Raw genomic sequence first — 18914 nt, 5'->3', positions numbered from 1 at the left:
CAACCACAATAAACATTTCTCTGGTATCACTATGGAGCCCGAGCAGCGGAGCAAGCTTCAACATCTTGTTCCCTATGTAAAACAATTCCCCTGAGGTGGTAATGAGAAGACCCACAGAGTATGTCAACTTCGCCAGTTGCGAAAAGGCGACATATTCCAACAGAGACGCAAACCAAGGCGAGATATTTCAGCAAAGCTGAAATATCTTAGCTTTTCGCATTCGCGATATTGCCACCGAGGCGCTACCGAGGCGAGAAAATTCATCAGGGCTGAAATATCTCGCCTTTTCGCAACCAAAATACTGCGACGGAGCCGCAGCCGAGGCGAGATAATTCAGAAGTGGAATTTTCCACGCGCTGCGCAAAAATTTAAGGGTGCAGCAACCTTGACAGCCAGCATTCCTTTTCCTCACCATCCGCATTGTTCTGCGTGCACTGCGCGCTTGCATTCGGCACAGAGCTTAGCAATTTGTCACTGTCGCTAACAACTGGCGCTTTGGGATGTTGTCGCCTTCTAATCTGTCGTGAACCGCCACTGTGGAGGAAACTGCACAGCAAAAGGAATGATATAAGCGCCATCATTGCGATGGGTTTTTGTGCTTTCAGGCTAGAAGCTCACAAAACGTGTGGATATATGAATTGCATATTAACCTACCTGCCCTAAGTGGAGACAGAAAGCTCTCGGTGCCAGCGGAACAATACAATAAGTGGAAGAATAGAAAGGAAAGTTAAAACTACGCGTCAAATATCTTGCAAGTTAAAAGGTAGTGCAGCCTTCAAGGGCGATTGCGGCTGTGAAATGCCCAGGCAAAAAAGCTCAAGGCAGTCCTAACACTTTGACGGCGCAAGATAAGGTGCAGGCTACCCTAAACCAAGTTATCAGCAGATGCTCTATGTGCACCACAAATCTCGCCTTTCGGGCCTCTCAGACAGCTTGTGCCTTCCTACGAGTGCACACTCAACAGTGGTAATATCTCTCACCACATGGTGATTGAAACAAAAGCTAATTTGTTTCTTAATTGTGGAATTTTCGGCTGCTTTGTGTTGCTTTGTTATGTCCGTCAGATATAGCCGCCGGGTCTTTCCTCAAGGAGTGGAAAAAATGTCTGCCTCTCCCGTAACCGAGAGTAGAGTAAGCATGAAATGTTTACGGGCATAACATATTGCTTGAAGATGATACTAGTTAAAATCTTGAAAGGGCTCTAATGTTCAACAGATTACACCACCCCACACCACACATACTGTGCACTGGTCCATGTGGACGCAATCGCTTCCTGTGAGTGTCTGGGGATTCTCTTCCACCCTGCCTCGTCAGCTGTATCCGGTTTCTGCTAGGCTCCATTGCTCGGCTTAAGCAGCTGTGACGGTGGCGGCATTGAAATGCGGGACGATGCAGAAGCGTACGCGGACACGACGAGACGCAGGCCTGACAAGAATGTATATGCAGCGCGTTCGAATACTCCGCGAGCGTGTATACATCTGCCTGCCAGAGTAGGAAACGTCATCAGCTGAAGGCCTAGCGGCCGGTCTATTACATGCGTGAGTGTGGGACCGCGGCGCAAGCAGTTTTTCCGCCCGAAGCCCTTCTCGCCTTGGAGATCCCCTCTTGCTCTAAGCGGCTCTCTCTCAAAGCCCAGAGAGTCTCGTTAAATCTCGTACGGTGCCCGGATGCTCTCGTTTTAGTGCCCCGATGAGTGGAATTCAGTGCCCGAATGTTGGCTCTCGGTCTCGGCGTGACATCGCCACACTGCCGACAACGGGAGCTAAAAGCATTTCATGCTTAATATTGCGAAGTTTTCGATCCTTGTTTTTGTGCCAATGTTTTTCTATATTTATTGCTTCAGAAAATTCTCGCAAAACAGTGATGACACTTCGTGACAATGTGAAGATGATCACCCCAATTTCCTCATGGCGATTTCCGTTGCACACGTCCTTCATCTGCTGCAGTGCCTTGTTACGTGCTTGATCGATAAAAGAAGATGCAGGCAGGGTTCGATGGCATTTTTCTCCTTCTTCTTGCAAAGGTTAGAATTGGCAGCGTCTTCGCAAGCGAGTTTCCGACTTTAACAACTCAGATTTCTTGAAAATGTCTCTCGAAGCTTCAAAATAATGTTTCTAAAAATCAAAGGAAATGAAATTTTTCTAAACTTCCTTTTGAGATATAAATCTGGGATTGCTATATAGAAACGAAATTCTTGTTTATGCTGAGCGGCTCATTACACTTTCTAGAAATCACCAAACAAACCGATACTTGCCATTAATATGGCAATGCAAGGTAGGGCAAAAGAGCTGTATATGTTGTTTAGCTGGTATTTTAAACCAATCGTGGCGCTCGGACAGTTAAGACAAATTAAATTAACGATATTATATTTTTTAACAAAAGAAATCACGGGAATTTCATCTAGAAGACAACATAAATTTTTTGGTTCGTAGCATATATTTTGCTGGCTTTCAGAGTTGTTCTGATTATTACAGCATTCTTCTTACAGCAATTTTTCTCTCTTGTTTGCTTATTTCACTATGAAAGAAAATTCTAATATTTGACTCATTTGTTACCCTCAGGAAACTACCATCGGAAGCTGGATGGTTAGAATATTCTCTTCAAAAACATCAATTTTTGACGCTGGAGATTAAACCGACCTAAGTACGCATTCCCTGTGCTACAAGCACTTTCTTCAAAATATATAAAAGTAAGTTTTAATAAAAGGACCACAAATAAAGCTCAGCGCTTCATCTCGCGACACACTTTCAACTTAAGTGGAATACATTCCACATAGATGGAAATTCAATATATATGCGTAGCACTCACTCACAGCTTATATACACTAGCGGTGTTTACCATTTTGCATGTTTTTTCTTCACGTAGTTCCTACCAAACGTGTTAGGGATGGAAACCGCAGCACGTCTATTGGAATGCCGTCAAAAAGGAAGATTATCGTCCGGAAATTTCCTAAAGGTTTCGCTTTGAAATCTTTGTTTCACTAAAATCGAAATCTGTATAGCTTTCTTTTGTAGCCGTATGGCTGCGCTCGGGTGGATGTCATGTGTAATTACTCTCTTATTAGAAATCTACTCCAGCTTGGGGGATTCCCCCAAACATTTGACCAACACTGTTCCCACTTCGATTTATTGATAAATTCGCTCTCGCCCTACCATAAGCTTGCCGTCCCGGTTAGCTCAATTGGTAGAGCGACTGCTCCGATGAAGCGGTGGTCCCGGGTTCGAACCCCGGACCGGGACGAATTTTTCTTTAACTACGAAGTTTCTGAGAAAGCTGTATAGCTTTACCTTGTAGCCGTATGGCTGCGCTCGGGTGGATGTCATGAGTATTCACTCCCTTATTACAAATCTAATCCACCTTGGGGGATTCCCCTAAACATTTCAGCAGCACTGTTCCCACTTCGAAGATTGATCAATTCGCTCTCGCCCTACCATAAGCTTGCCGTCCCGGTTAGCTCAATTGGTAGAGCGACTGCTCCGGTGAAGCGGTGGTCCCGAGTTCGAACCCCGGACCAGGACGAATTTTTCTTTAACTACGAAGTTTTTGAGAAAGCCGTATAGCTTTCCTTTCTAGCCGTATGGCTGCGCTCGGGTGGATGTCATGAGTAATTAATCCCTTATTAAAATCGAATAGTGCAGCAGTCAGAAATAAAACTGCAAATTTAAAGAGAATATTTGCTTAAGATGCTGTTTTTTTTAAACATGGTGTCGATATGATTTAAAATGTATTTGTCGATAAAAAGCTCCAATTTCATAGACAAGGCCAGCCGCAAACGATAAACAAGCGAGGCGAGTGAAATAGAAGAACCAAAGTAATATTAAAGCGGAGAGCAACTAATACTAGCACGCGTGATTTATCAATGATTGCTAAAAGATCACTTCATGGAGGTGTTACTGAAGGAAGTCTGCATTTCTCCTCCGTGGAGTAAAACTAAAGCTGCGAGTAAAACTGCGACAAAGAAAACAAGAATACGAAAACTGTAGCGCCAGGGCGAATAAGTCAACGAGCAATATCCGCGGAATGGTCGCAGCTTGTCAGAAACGGGAGAGGGCTTATTTCATTCTCGAGCGTTGAAGTGTCGTCTAGAGGGGCATTGTCAAAACAGAAAGCAGAGGTTGGGCACTGAGTAATAAAAACCATCGCTTAAAAAAAACGGAGTCTTGTGCAATCATTTCGGTGACCGGGGCTGGAACCATGATAATGCACTCACACTAGCGCTAACATTCAGCTTACTATTGTGTTGTGGTTTCCAATTTAAACCTGTGTAAATCTGCTGCTGCAAAAAATTAAGAAGCATTGGGTTCAATAGAAGTGGTGCATACAGCTGCATAAGAACCGACTTGAGCACATGCCTATGCGCAGAGGTAGGCGCGCACAGTGTACGAGTTGCCGATTTAGAATAAGATATATTAAGCAATGCTCTTTCGAAAATGCGAAAACATCGGCGGAAAGGAAGAAAAATTATTTCGAAGATACCAAGATACCAGCTAACTGCACACTTTCTTTTCGTGCTACACATTTGCCTTCACGCTGTGTGCGCCCAAGATTCGTTTCGCATCAGTTTACTGTTTTCTGAGAAAAAAAAAAATGATTTTGTTGCTGCCGCTAACTTAAATTCCACACAATTAGTTTTAGTTCTCCACCAGAGTTGTGGGTACGTCTACGGTCTCCACAGTATCTTTCTGGAAGATAAAAAGGCTCGAGAAGCATCGCCATAGAGATGTATGAGGTCACTGTATTTCTTTCGTAAGAGAATCGGTGGTTTCAATCTTCCCTCCTGTCAGTAACATGTGCTCCACATCTACCAGCAGACGGTTATACACACTGTTCTGTTGTATAAAACGGACGAGTTCGGCTGCAGTCGCTCAACATTCTGCTCTATCCTTCGAAGAAGCCCTGTTATTGCTGTCCTCAATTTTATTACATCGATACTAGGGAGGACCTTCTGTTCAGGTAGGTAAAATCAGCCTACGTTTTTTTTTATTTCATGGTGCTGCCCATTAGTAATTTTTCAGTTTTTTTTAGATTTGGTTTGGTTTGGTTTATGGCGCTTAACGTCCCAAAGCGACTAAGGCTATGAGAGACGCCGTAGTGAAGGACTCTGGAAATTTCGACTACCTGGGGCTCTTTAACGTGCACTGACATCGCACAGTACACGGGCATCTAGAATTTCGCCTCCAAAGAAATTCTACCGCCGCGGCCGGGATCGAACCCGCGTCTTTCGGGTCAGCAGCCGAGTGCCATAACCATTGAGCCACCGCGGTGGCTTTACAGTTTTTTTAAGCTAACTTAAAAAGGACCACCCCTTATTTTGTTTTGTACAATTGCTCGGGTTTAATCGTACCGGGCAAGGGTAAGAAACGAACTGTATCATAACGTCCTTCAACGCACATTCCTAGAGCAAGATTAGGCACTGCCAGATATTTTATAGCAAAATACTAGAAGCCACTCCAACCCTAAGAACGTTCAACAACAACGCCTGGCCTGCAAAAATGTACACCAATTCTCCACCAAAGGTCGAGCACATAAACTTAGATTCAAACAAAATTTATGCGCTGGCTGTGTCCATAAAGTTTTCTTGTCCCACAAAATCAGTTCTTCCGTTTCGACTGGGCTGGTGACGCAGACAGGCTTGCAAAATAAGACACATTGTAGATTATTCTCCGCTGTCGGTTTCTCGGTTTATTGGGGTTTAACGTCCCGAAGCAACTAAGGCTATGGGGACGCCGTAGTGAAGGGCTCCGGAAATTTCGACCACCCGGGGTTCTTTAACGTGCACTGACATCGCACAGCACACGGGCCTCTAGAATTTCGCTTTCATCGAAATTCAGCCGCCGCGGCCGGGAACGAAACCGCGTCTTCCGGGTCAGCAGCCGAGCGCCGTAAGCAGTGAGCCACCGCGGCGGGTCTATTCTCCGGTGTGTTTAGCGACGCATAAATAATAGTGTCTCGCAATAAGATGTATCTTTAGTTAAATCCTGCTCAATCTACCGTTGAAGGAAATGATGCTAACTCAAGGGCCATCAGCAGGGCTCACAAGAGCTTATCTGCTTCAGCTACATATCTAAGTATGGTTTTAGGCCGCAAGAGAGAGAAGATCGACAAACAAAAGCACACAGGTAAAGGCCTCTCCATCCAAGCCACGGTGTCCGCGAGCCATGGACCCGCCCTACGAGTAACACACATTCTGTCAGCGTAAAGGAGACAAGTTTATTCCGGAGGGAACCAACGCTTTCAAAGCGGCAGAAAATGGAATGTAGCGGTGACGCAGAGCATACGGTAAAGAATGCCAACATCGCAATACCGTGCCTACAAGAGTACTTATGACCGCTGCAGAGCACAACACACTGAGATGCGAATGGGACCAAGCGGCACACATACAGGCTCATCTTCATCATCATCAGCCTGACTACGCCCACTGCAGGCAAAAGCCTCTTCCGTGTCTCTCCAATTAACCACGACCTTTCAAACTGCGGCCCCCGTAACACCGGAAGCTTCTTGATCTCTCCGCCCACCTAACTTTCTGCCGCCTCCTGCTACGTTTGTCTTCTCTTCGAATCCACTCCATTACACTTAAGGACCAGCGGTTATCCTGCCTTCGCATTACATGCCCTACCTATGCCCATTTCTTCCTCTTGATTCCCACTAGATGTCCTGAACCCGCGTTCGTTCCTTCACCCACTCTGCCCACTTCGCGGTCTCTTAAAGTTACACCGGAGTCCCTCAATACTTTACTGGTCATGAAACTCCCACGAAAGTTTGATATAGGGACAAGGGTGGCCGCTAGGGGCGCCCTCGCCATTCGGGGGGCATCGGAGTGAATCCACGCTGGCACTCTGCGGCCTACGACAGAACTGAAAAATGCAAATAAATACATCTCCGGAGTGATACACTGTGAGAAGGATGTGTTTCCGGGCAGGTGAAGGCACAGACAAAAATAAAACTGTTTATCAGCACACTGGCGGCCGGCGAACCCGGTAACACTCGGCAAATTCGCACGCAACCGATTGCGCAGGAAGCCAGCGGGCCTCGCTCGCCAAATACTAGTCCCTATTTAAGACAGGCGCTAGCATGGTATATGCTGGCTAGTATTTCAGATACAGAGATGATCACCTGCCGGTCCGATGGAGCGGGGCTGGCGCGTCCGTTGGCCGTTAAAGGTACGAGGCGCAGCGCGCATACACGCGCCGGCAATGGGCACAGGCGCCCCTGGCTATGCCTGCTCGCGTGGAGAAAGGCGTATGTCTGGTGGCAGTGCTCGCACTACTCGAAGGAAATTTGGGTAAACGATGATTAAGGGGACTTTGTATGACATCTAGCTTTAGAACGCGAATTTCGATGGCAATTAGAGCATGTTATTTATGCTATGCAACACACAATGTTGATAAGACATGTTTTTTTCCCCTAAAGCATTTAGTGCAAATTTCAGTAGCCGATCCACGGCACTTTAAAGACTCGGACCAGCCTTAATGCCTCCCACAAATTGCAATGGTTGTAATTCGCGACCACGCCTCGCTATTTCCTATATAGACGCTTACTTGTAAACATTTATTTTCCCTTTTATTCAATTTATCCTTTTCATAACTACAATCAGTATGAATGAAGCACTGATGCGGATTCCGGAATAAGCAATGAAGACCGAGTGCTGTTTCATATGAATTTCTTACTTTTGTTTTTAGTGCCACTGCCTTCGTGCCACATTTGACTTTAAGGTTGCTCATACAGGATATTGTAGTTTTCATTCACCTTTAATTCATTTTTATTGCAACTGTTACTGATAATTTATCAATAGAATCAAGTAGTTCTTCTTCATGGCCGAGACCATCATTAATAAAGTAAACTAAGTCAAAACCGTTTCCAACGTCAAAGATGAAGAAAGTGGGGACAATAGTTTTATTTGAGAACAGGACAACAACTTTTAAAGCGAAAAGTCACACAAATCTTTTCATTTTGCAGAGGCATGACAGAGCTACATAACTCGGAACCGTTTAACAACGTTTAACTCAACTTCTTCCCTCCACTTGCCGGACAAGAGCGGCGCGATGATTCCCTGGACTTCTTGTTTTTTTCTCTGGTGAAGAAATGCAGGCGGCATCTCAGAAAAAAAATGAATAACTTCTGCAGTGGTTGCCACGAAATGTGATGGACAGCCCACACTAGCAGAGGGAATTCTACTGTCATGCAATATGCTTTCAATAATATTCATCTACAGATTAGGGCATGAAATTTTCTCTACTGCGTACTCCTCCACATAGCCTTCTACTATTTTTAAAAGGCCAAGCAAGCGGTCTGAAGGCACCTGTAGATATCCTTTTGGTCTTGTTGCTGTCAAATCATTTGGCTTCCTAGTTGAATTTTTTAAGGTTTGGACACAGCACGAGCAAGCCATCGTTGCAAACTTCTTGACCACGTAGCCAGCAAGATGATCTAGAATGCACTCCTTGGGTGACATAGGCTGCATTGTGCCAATGTTGCTTTCCATGCAGTCAGCAGGCTGTAAAAGAATATCATCGAAGAGCACAGCCAGTGTATCCACCTGAAAAATACACAATTTGCCGTACTGTTGCTTATATGCAATAAAAAACTGCATAGAAGCTTGTCACGAAACAAAAATTCGTAACCTACATGAGTTTGAGAAGGCGCTTTCTTGCAGTCAATATCTTGCAACTTGAGGAGCAACTTTGGTGCTTCACCTTCGACTGACGCTCTTTTCGGAGGCCGTACCAAGTTGTTGACACTCAGCATACGATAGATGAACAAGAACTGCTGGATAGTTGGTTGACCTCCATCTCCGGCCATATGTCTAGCTATGCTAAAAAATCGCTAGAAAAAAAAAGAGGACATGAACATGCATTAATTCGTCGCAAGACACTTTATAAGCATTAAACATGTAATAGCTCTAAGAATGTGGCAGCGAGCACAAGAGGCAATCTAAATAGGACATTACGTTTTCTGACACGCAGACCCTTCTGGCTTACCTCTAAGGGGTCCTGTCCAATAGTTCCTACGAGAACGTAAGGAAGCCAGCAGTGAGGAGACGTTCTATAAGGGACACGGTGCTATGCAATGTTATTCTGAGAGCAGCACAAGTTGGCTTGCTTAGGAAGAAAATTGGTTGCTGTTTTGGCAAAGATTTTATGTAATCAGACCAAGCATCTAGCCATGCAATGTTGCCGTTCAGAGTCTGAAAACAAAACGTCTTTTCTTTGCATAATACACAAAAATTTTTCATAATGTAGCCTTTTACTAATAGCAAAGAACCGTAATTATACTACTCACTGCAATATGTTCAGTTTCTATGAACAGAACCTGCTCTGTGCGTTTAGTGTTCAGGCAGCCAAATAAATTGTTCATGCGCCTTGTGAAATCAGCAGTGTCGGTGGATCTATGAAGCTTCCTGCAGTTCTCTGGTTTGCTGTAGAATTCCATGGCTAAAGCCGTACTTTCACTCAGCAACTGAAAACCAAGAAACAGACTGTAAGGCTCATTAACCACAAATGAAAGCATCCTGTAACCGGCACGTAAACATACCTGCATTGCACGCTTCACGCTCATTATCTGAAATGGATTTGGAAATATATGAGCTTTTGAGAGTTTTGGGACAGTGTCAGGATATGGTGGGCGGCTCGATGTTTGATTGGCGCCGAAATTATAATTAATCGGGCCAACCTGCCCACCACTGCACTCTCCGTAAGTTCGGAGGGGGAGGAGCGACAAACCTCTCCACCCCGCGTGCGGAAGATGAGGTTAGACTGCTGACCGGCGATAGGGGCCACGCCTGATTAGCCGTTGACCGGAGGCATGAGGCGTATAGGCAAGTTTCTTTAGCAACCCCTTTACTTGGGTAAGAACCAGAGCAAACGGTTACAAAACAGACCAAGCAAAATAGCGGTAATGCACAGGCGCGATGCGAACAACAAGCACAAAATCAGAACACCAACACAAATTATTAACAAGAAGAAGGAAAACAACAGGGCGAGAACTATACAACAAGGTTACACGATTAAAGCAATATACAAAGGAATAGGACGAGAACAGCGACAGAACAAAGAAAAGAGTGGAGCGAGTGGTGAGAATCGGCGACTTAGCAGCGTAGTGGCAAGGTCCGGTCGCAGGGAGCGTCGGGCTGCGGAAGCGCGCGGTGCTGATGGGGGGTGCGGATACGGGCGAACTTGGGCCACGGGTTACGCGTCTTCCACGCGTCTTTCGTGGCCGCCGTCGCCGCGCTCTACGCGTCAGACACCGCCTAGGCTCGCTTGCCGACCACTGCCCTGGCTGACCCTACACACGTCGGCACGCACCGAAATCTCTGGACCAACTAACTCGGTCGTGATTTTCCCGCCACCGTGTTCACGTGACAAACCACAAAAAAAAAACAAATAAAAGCAAACGAATCCTCTCGGCCCCGTGCACCAACGATATACAGATGTTGAGAAGGGGGGAGAAGAAGCATGAAGAAACTGAAGGGGACGCGAAGGAAAGGTATGGTCCTAACGAGGAGGGATGTTAACTTCTCAAGGTTGGGACGGGTGCTAGGGCCTTCACCGGCCGCTTCCCGTCCCCCCCCCTCGTGAAAGCACTCTCTTCCCGGCGATAATCCTGAGGAGGGGGGTGGCGTAGTCTCGACCCCCCCAGCGTCGCGAGGGGTCAACGCCCACGCGGGGGGAGGCAAAGTCATTGCCGCTGCGTCGCGACATGCCCGCATACGGCCGGCGCCGTGGCCAGCCGTGGCCACTTTGGTCGGAGAAGAAAGAAGAAAAATAAAGCATGCGCGCACTTTGTGACACAACCCCCACGAAAAGAATGTTATTCTTAATAACATTTCAAAATCAAATACACAAATGTCGTGCATGCACAATTGCGTCTTGCCGAGCAAGCAAACGAAGATGAATTAACGCGCACTTCACTGTTAGGAGCGCGCACCAGTTCTTCGTCGCACAACGTTTCCCACGATGGCTCGCACAGTCGCGCACTGCACACTTCACGCAGTCACGTCACAGTCACTGCAGACTGTTCCACACAGCACTTGAAATTGAAACAGTTCAACACTGCACACAACATCCGCAGATTTTGCGTTACCAAACATTCCAAGCACAAAAAAGGCCACAACATATAAAGACAAAGAAAAGGAATGACCACTTAGGCGGAAAGGAGCTTCGGAGCTCGTGATCGCCTAGGTTCCGGTGAGTGCAATGAGTGCCGGACTGTTGTCGTCCTTTAGTACGGCACTGAGGGGGACTTCACCGTGCCTCTTGGTGCGGAACTTTCCACACAGAAATTTTCCTCCGCCTGCTTGGACTGTGCGGCAGTTATCGCGAAAGATCGCTCGAGCGTCGGCGATATGACGCTTCCACCGTAGTGCTCCAACGCGAGCGCGTCTCTTCGTAGAACGCAGGTTGGGCGAGCGCGCCTTTCCTTTGTTAGCGTTACGCCTGTCCGTCTCCTTCGAGCTGCACAGAGCCAGCGCATTGTAACCCGACCGCTCGTAGGAAAAGCCACCCTGGCGAGAGGTTGTTGACTGTACGTCATTTGCCGGCCGTGCGCTTGGCTGCGCGGAAACGGTAATCTCGAAGCAACCGGCTTGCTCCGAAAACGGGCCCTCCGTTAAAGCGACCGGCCCTGTGTCGGCTGCTTGTCGCGGTTCTAGCCGCGCGGGAACTGCGGCATCATCGCGACCCGCTGGTTCCCCTACGGAGCACAACTGTGCTCCGTTCTCCCGGTCCGGCTCTACAGCCGACGCGTCCGAGCAATGCTCCTTGACTCTGACCGCTCCGTCGATCTCGGCCTCGGGTTCTTCGACGACATCAACGTCGTCACACTCCCCTCCTTGCGGCTCTGCCAACCTCTCAGGAACCGAGACAGCCACAGGATCTTCTCTGTCAGGCTCTACAGCCGACGAGTCCGAGCAATGCTCCTCGACTTCGACCGGTCCGTCGAGCTCTGCTTTTCTTTCCTCATCGTCATGAGGTTCGGGGCGCTCCACAGCTCGCTGCACTGTCGGCCGCTCGGGAGCCGTGACATAGCCGGGATCTCTTTTCCCGAAAGTGTGCCCCAGTGTCCCGTCCTCCAGGTCAGGCGACACTGTTGCCTCCAATGTGACGTCTGAGGGCGGTGCCGGCATTCGGCTGAACAGCTCTTCCAGCGTGTTCGCTTCAGGCGTTTCCGAACTCACCTCTACCCCGATTGCATGGCCGAGCTCACCACTTCGTCCGTTGACGATACAAAGTTCACCCCCTTTGAACGTGAGCTCCCCATGCTCGGGAGGCGTCGGCAAACGCACCTGGTCCGCTGCCGGTGCCATTTCTGCAACCGCCCTGCAGTCGCCTTGCCGGCAATTCCGTTCGCCGGCATCAAGCACCTTCGGTGCTGTCTCACCCGGCACTTCGCTTCCGTTTGAAGCAGCATCAGAGCCTTCGCTCCTGCTAGCTTTGCTTCGCGCTCGGAGAGCCTCAAGTTCTCTCTGCAGCTCCAGCAGCCTGCGCGCTGAGCGCGCTTTGTCTAGCTCGTCCTCCTCGCGACGACGCTCGCGTAGCGCTATCCGCTCGTCGCACACAAATTGGCGAAGGGCTGCTCCCTCGAGACCTAACGCCTTTCCGCGCCCGATGAGTCTTTCTAGGTCCTCCATCGCGCCGACTCTACGCACCTTTCAATAGGGCGCGTACGTCAAGTCTGGCCTGAACCCTACGCCTCCCGGTCAGGGCTAATCATGGTCAGCAAGTCCTGTCGCGGACGCCAATTGTCAGGATATGGTGGGCGGCTCGATGTTTGATTGGCGCCGAAATTATAATTAATCGGGCCAACCTGCCCACCACTGCACTCTCCGTAAGTTCGGAGGGGGAGGAGCGACAAACCTCTCCACCCCGCGTGCGGAAGATGAGGTTAGACTGCTGACCGGCGATAGGGGCCACGCCTGATTAGCCGTTGACCGGAGGCATGAGGCGTATAGGCAAGTTTCTTTAGCAACCCCTTTACTTGGGTAAGAACCAGAACAAACGGTTACAAAACAGACCAAGCAAAATAGCGGTAATGCACAGGCGCGATGCGAACAACAAGCACAAAATCAGAACACCAACACAAATTATTAACAAGAAGAAGGAAAACAACAGGGCGAGAACTATACAACAAGGTTACACGATTAAAGCAATATACAAAGGAATAGGACGAGAACAGCGACAGAACAAAGAAAAGAGTGGAGCGAGTGGTGAGAATCGGCGACTTAGCTGCGTAGTGGCAAGGTCCGGTCGCAGGGAGCGTCGGGCTGCGGAAGCGCGCGGTGCTGATGGGGGGTGCGGATACGGGCGAACTTGGGCCACGGGTTACGCGTCTTCCACGCGTCTTTCGTGGCCGCCGTCGCCGCGCTCTACGCGTCAGACACCGCCTAGGCTCGCTTGCCGACCACTGCCCTGGCTGACCCTACACACGTCGGCACGCACCGAAATCTCTGGACCAACTAACTCGGTCGTGATTTTCCCGCCACCGTGTTCACGTGACAAACCACAAAAAAAAACAAATAAAAGCAAACGAATCCTCTCGGCCCCGTGCACCAACGATATACAGATGTTGAGAAGGGGGGAGAAGAAGCATGAAGAAACTGAAGGGGACGCGAAGGAAAGGTATGGTCCTAACGAGGGGGGATGTTAACTTCTCAAGGTTGGGACGGGTGCTAGGGCCTTCACCGGCCGCTTCCCGTCCCCCCCCCCTCGTGAAAGCACTCTCTTCCCGGCGATAATCCTGAGGAGGGGGGTGGCGTAGTCTCGACCCCCCCCCCCAGCGTCGCGAGGGGTCAACGCCCACGCGGGGGGAGGCAAAGTCATTGCCGCTGCGTCGCGACATGCCCGCATACGGCCGGCGCCGTGGCCAGCCGTGGCCACTTTGGTCGGAGAAGAAAGAAGAAAAATAAAGCATGCGCGCACTTTGTGACAGACAGCACGTAGCCCAGACTGCTGCTCCTCATATTCCAGGAAGGCCGAGTAAAAAAGAAGGTAAATGCATCAGTAAACCATTGCCATTTTTTCCCATGCCAATAAGAGCTTACCAAAAATTTTCCAACTTTCACCAGATTGTTCCGTATGCACTTAAATATGTTTGGCGGATCAAGCAAAGCATAAACGGTTCTCCCAGGATCACATGGATGTTGAAAAGAGGTCTGCAGTCCATTGATTTCTCCACTGACACCTAAAGAAAATTGCCATGGTATGTGTGATGTACAATTCGCAAATTTAATACCACTAATACGTCTTATACAGTAAAATATTTATCTAGTGAGCTCAAAGCTGACCTATTATATGCGGAATTGTCACAAGTTACTGCATCTATAACCACTCCAGCGTTACAAAAATGAACAATACACTCCATCAAGAGTTTTGCAAGGACTGTGCCTGGAGCAGCACCAGACGCACAGAACATACCTACGGTCTGTGACCAACCGCCCAGGAATGGCCGAAACAGAAACACCAAAACCTGATCGTCATCCTTGAAGTGATCAGATTCCCTGGTGTATTCACCGAAATCAACTTTACCCAGAAGCCTCATGTCACTTTCTCGTAGGTGAACACTCTTCCTCACGCTCATTTCATCAAACATCAAAACTCCTGAAAGTGAAGAAAATATACAGAGTGAAGTGTCAGGAAGTACAAATTAGTCACCATTTTAAACCTTAATTAATAAAAGCATACCTCGACATTCCCTTTCAGGCAGACCTTGGAGCTTTTCCCTCAAAATATGAAACAAATTGTTGTCAAATCCAAACTCTGCTTTTAGATTCTTCAATTAAGTGTACAACGTGCGAGGATGTGGCAGGGGAAGAAACCAATTTTCATGAAGAAATATGTACACCGATGTCGATTTTATCTTCAGCAGCATGCAGTCGTGAAGCCATTCCTTCTTGTACCTGTTGGCAAAGATTTTTTTTTTCGTAGCGAAGCAGGCAAAATGTACAAATCTCAATAAATAAAACGCTGAGCATTGGGCCTATCTATTTGAAGCTTACCGTACTGCTTTTTGCGACTTCGCGTTCACTTTCATTAAACACTGAACAAAAATTAACTTTTCACGCTTTGACAGCTTGTGCAAATTTAGTTCAGTTTTTCGGTGTTTCGCCTCTTGAGCTGCCACCCTGGCGAGCTTCAGTTGGCAGCGCTGAAGTCGTTGCTCCAAGCAACGGATATGTGCCTTCAATTTTTTTTTTGCTGCGAGAAGCTGCATACAGCTCCCTCCGTTTGACAGGCGGCGTCTACAGGTCCGTTTCCGTTCACCTCAGTGCCTACGTAAAAGAAAGAAGAGAAATATCTCTCACAGATCTCCCGTGCGCCGTACATGCAATCAGCACGCAAGCAACAAGGCACACGCATGCCTACTTTCATTACCTGCGCCAGTCTCCGTTGCATCTGCGCCCGTCGAACTCGAGCACATCGTCGCTGCAGCGCCAGAGCTCTCCAGATCATCTGACGGCTCCCGGCGACGCTTGGTAACCTTGAGCTGCCGAGGCGAGTGAGTTGTGCGCTTTTTCGGATTTGACAAATACGCAGGGACGCCTTCGATAATCCTCGGTACGGCATCCGGCGAAAGTTTTGGCACATCGCCCTGCGACGTCACCACCACGCCATCAACTACCCATTGATCTGCACGCACAATGACACTCGCATCGAAGTGCTTTTCACAGGCACGCACATGCGGGGAGTCAAAAATGAAGCCAGAAGTTTCTTGGCGTGGTATGGCGCGCTTCCATTTTAGCCGCCGGTCGCTGTCACTGGGCAGGCAGAACATCGACACATTTTCTTCATTTCCCCTGTACCCAGAGCGGCATCCAGGTACGCAGCAAGTACGCCGCATCCTGTCCTGACTTTCAGGCACACCCAGGGCACATTCTCATGAGACACAGCACAGGGAGAAGCCGAAAACTGCGAGCACACATGCCACGCTATTCCGCAGTGACAGCAGCTGCCGCCTTCGGTCGCCGCCGCGATGCCCCTCCGTAGAGTTCCTGTATATGCTGGTAGCATATGCAGGAACTCTACCCCTCCGCTGCACGCAGCGCCGCACTGCGGCCGCCGCTGGCAGCGCACAAAGCTCTCCCATAGCGTGACGGCGAAGTTTCATGACCAGTAAAAGTATTGAGGGACTCTGGTTACACCTATCATTTTTCTTTGCATAGTCCGTTGTGCTGTACTTAACTGAACCCACTTTGTTAGCCTCCACGTTTCTGCCCCATAGGTGGGTACCAGTAAGATACAGCTGTTGTATACTTTTCTCTTGAGGGATATTGGCAAACTGCCATTTATGATCTGAGAGAACCTGCCATATGCGCTCCACCTCATTCTTGTTCTTCTAGTTATTTCCCTCTCATGGTTCGGATAAATGGCCCTAAGGAGACGCATTATCTAACTTTTTCCAGAACCTCGCTACCAATATTGAACTGCTGCTGCCTTGCGAGACTTTGAACATTATTTTCGCTCTCTGCATATTAATTTTCGGTCCCACTGTTCTCAGCCTAACGCATTGATCATGCGTTGCAGCTCATCTCCTAAGTGAATTAGCAACGCAGTGTAATCAGCGAATCGCAAGGTACTTAGGTATTCTCCATTAACACTTATCTCTATCTGTTCCCAATCCAGGCCTCGGAACACCTCCTGTAAACAGGCGGTGTATAGCATTGGCGGGACAGTGTCTCCTTTTCTGACAGCACTCTTTATTGGAATTGTATTTCTCGCTTTATGAAGAACTACGGCAGCTGTGCTGCCGTTATTGATATCTACGAGTATTTTCACGTAAGAAAATTTCACGCCCTGATTCCGCACTGCCATCATGACTCCTGAGGTTTAAACGGAGTCAATTGCTTTCTCGTAATCAACGGACGCTATATATATAGGGGTTGACTATTTTCTGCCCATTTCTCTACCCCCTGATTTATAGTGTGAATATGGTCGATTGTCGGGTATCAATCACGAAAGCTTGCCTGATTATTTGGTTGATTAAAATCTGAGTTTGCCCTGTTTCTATTTTTCATTGATTTAGTAAATACCTTTCAGGCAATGGAGCAGTAATCTGAACGGGTTTTAATTTTTAAGCCCTTGCCATCTCAATTCTTATGAATAAAGACGAAGTTAACGTTCTTTTAAGCTTGTGGTACGATCGACGTCATAAGGTATTGCCTATACAGGGCGGTAAGTGTTTCTCACACAATCTACCCTCTATCCTTCGAGAAATCAGCTACTACTTGATCCTCTCCACCTGCTTTGCCCCTTTGCATTGCTCTTAAGAATTTCTTTGTAATCTTTCTTTACTGACGGGATGTCCCACTGCTATGCGCTGCTGTTTCTCTCAATAAAGTTATTGTTACATTGGCTACTGCTTAGATTTTTGCACAACTCTTCGGCTACTTTAACTATTTTGGTTGTTTTGGGGGTTCAACGTCCCAAAGCGACTCAGGCTTTGAGAGACGCCGTAGTGAAGGGCTTCGGAAATTTCGACCACCTGTGGTTCCTTAACGTGCACTGACATCACACAATACATGGGCCTCCAGAATATCGCCTCCATCGAAATTCGACCTCCGCGGCCAGGATCGAACCCACGTCTTTCGGGTCAACAGCTGAGCACCATAACCACTGAGCAACCGCGGTGGCTCACTTTAACTGTTTTAACTATTTTATCCAGATTGCTAATGACACTGCCCTCTTTGTTTCTTGGATCATACATCTGTTTTGTGTCTATGCCTGTTTCCTGTTCACTGCTTTTAGGCTACCTCCGTTCTTTAGTGCATGCTCAATTTCCTGCATATTAAGCTTCCTTCTGTTCGCTTCCTTCCACTTATTTGTGAAATTGCATGGTTCTGCCAGTTTTATTTTTTCCCAAGGGTTAGACACTTTCGTGCTTTCACGTTTCTTAATCAGATCTTTCATCTCCCGAGCTACTGTGCCGGTATCCTGTCGAACCATCCTGCCGCCTGCTTCCACTGCACACTCGTTAATGATAGCTGTGAAATTACCATTCATTAATTGAACGTTAACTTCGTCTTCCTCAGTTAGAGATAAATATCTCTTCTGCTGCGATGTACTGAATTCCTTTGCTTTCCCTTTTGAAGCTAATTCGTTAAAGGGCTTCCTAGTCACTCTTTTCTTCTTTTTCCTCTTCAGATCCAAGATCTAAGCTAATTCGAGACCTTATTCTTCTGTGGTCGCTACAACACAGTTTTCCGAGAACCTCCGTATCAAGCACGATACCAGGGTGAGCGCATAGTGTGAATTCTATTTCCTTTTTAGTCTCCCCACTGGGGCTTTTGCACGTACATTTCCTGTTATTTTTGTTTTCGTAAGAGGGTATTTATTGTCCGGAAATTATTTCTCTCTGTGAGTAATATTAATAACTAACTCCCCCTGCTATTCCTGGAGCATGAGGCATGGCCGCCTACCGCTTGGTCTCCGGCCTGCTTCTTGCCAAACGTCTCATTGAAGTCCATTGAAGACCATTAGTACAGTGTACTGTGATTTTACTTTGTTCATTCCCGATTCCACGTCTTCACAGAACCTTCCAACCACCTGGTTATCATGGCTCGATATAAGCGCGTAGGTCTGCACTACCTGCAGCTTCTACCTTTTGTTAAGATGCCCTCTCGTTTATACTATAGAAATCCTTTATGCTGCCAGCTATATCCTGATTGATGAGGAGTTTCACACCTAGTTCCCCTCTATCCGCTGATTCAGAGGAGTATGCGCCTGCCCCTTAGTAGTATATACGCCTCATCTGTCCGCCTAACTTCACAAAGCCCTATGACATCTCATTTAATACCCGCTGGTTCCCCGAACAGCCATGCTAGGATAGCCTCACAGGATAAGATTCTAGCGTTAAACTTTGCGACATTATGTTTCCTATGGTGGCCTGGCCGGAGCCTGAAATTCTTAGCACGCAGCGTCACACGT

The 18914-nt window shown here is 47.7% G+C and overlaps 1 non-coding gene across 1 annotated transcript; it reads left to right on the top strand.

Moving 5' to 3' along the window:
• Positions 1–3165: 3165 nt before the first annotated feature.
• Positions 3166–3239, top strand: TRNAI-GAU (transfer RNA isoleucine (anticodon GAU)). Its single transcript has one exon. It is a non-coding gene; the product is annotated as a tRNA-Ile (tRNA).
• Positions 3240–18914: the final 15675 nt, after the last annotated feature.

This window comes from Amblyomma mixtum, chromosome 4 (assembly GCF_055824585.1).
Source record: "Amblyomma mixtum isolate Tamu chromosome 4, ASM5582458v1, whole genome shotgun sequence".
Classification (NCBI taxonomy): Eukaryota; Metazoa; Arthropoda; class Arachnida; order Ixodida; family Ixodidae; genus Amblyomma; species Amblyomma mixtum.
The sequence above is the reverse complement of the archived record's forward strand: the minus strand, read 5'-3'. Positions and strand labels throughout refer to the sequence as shown.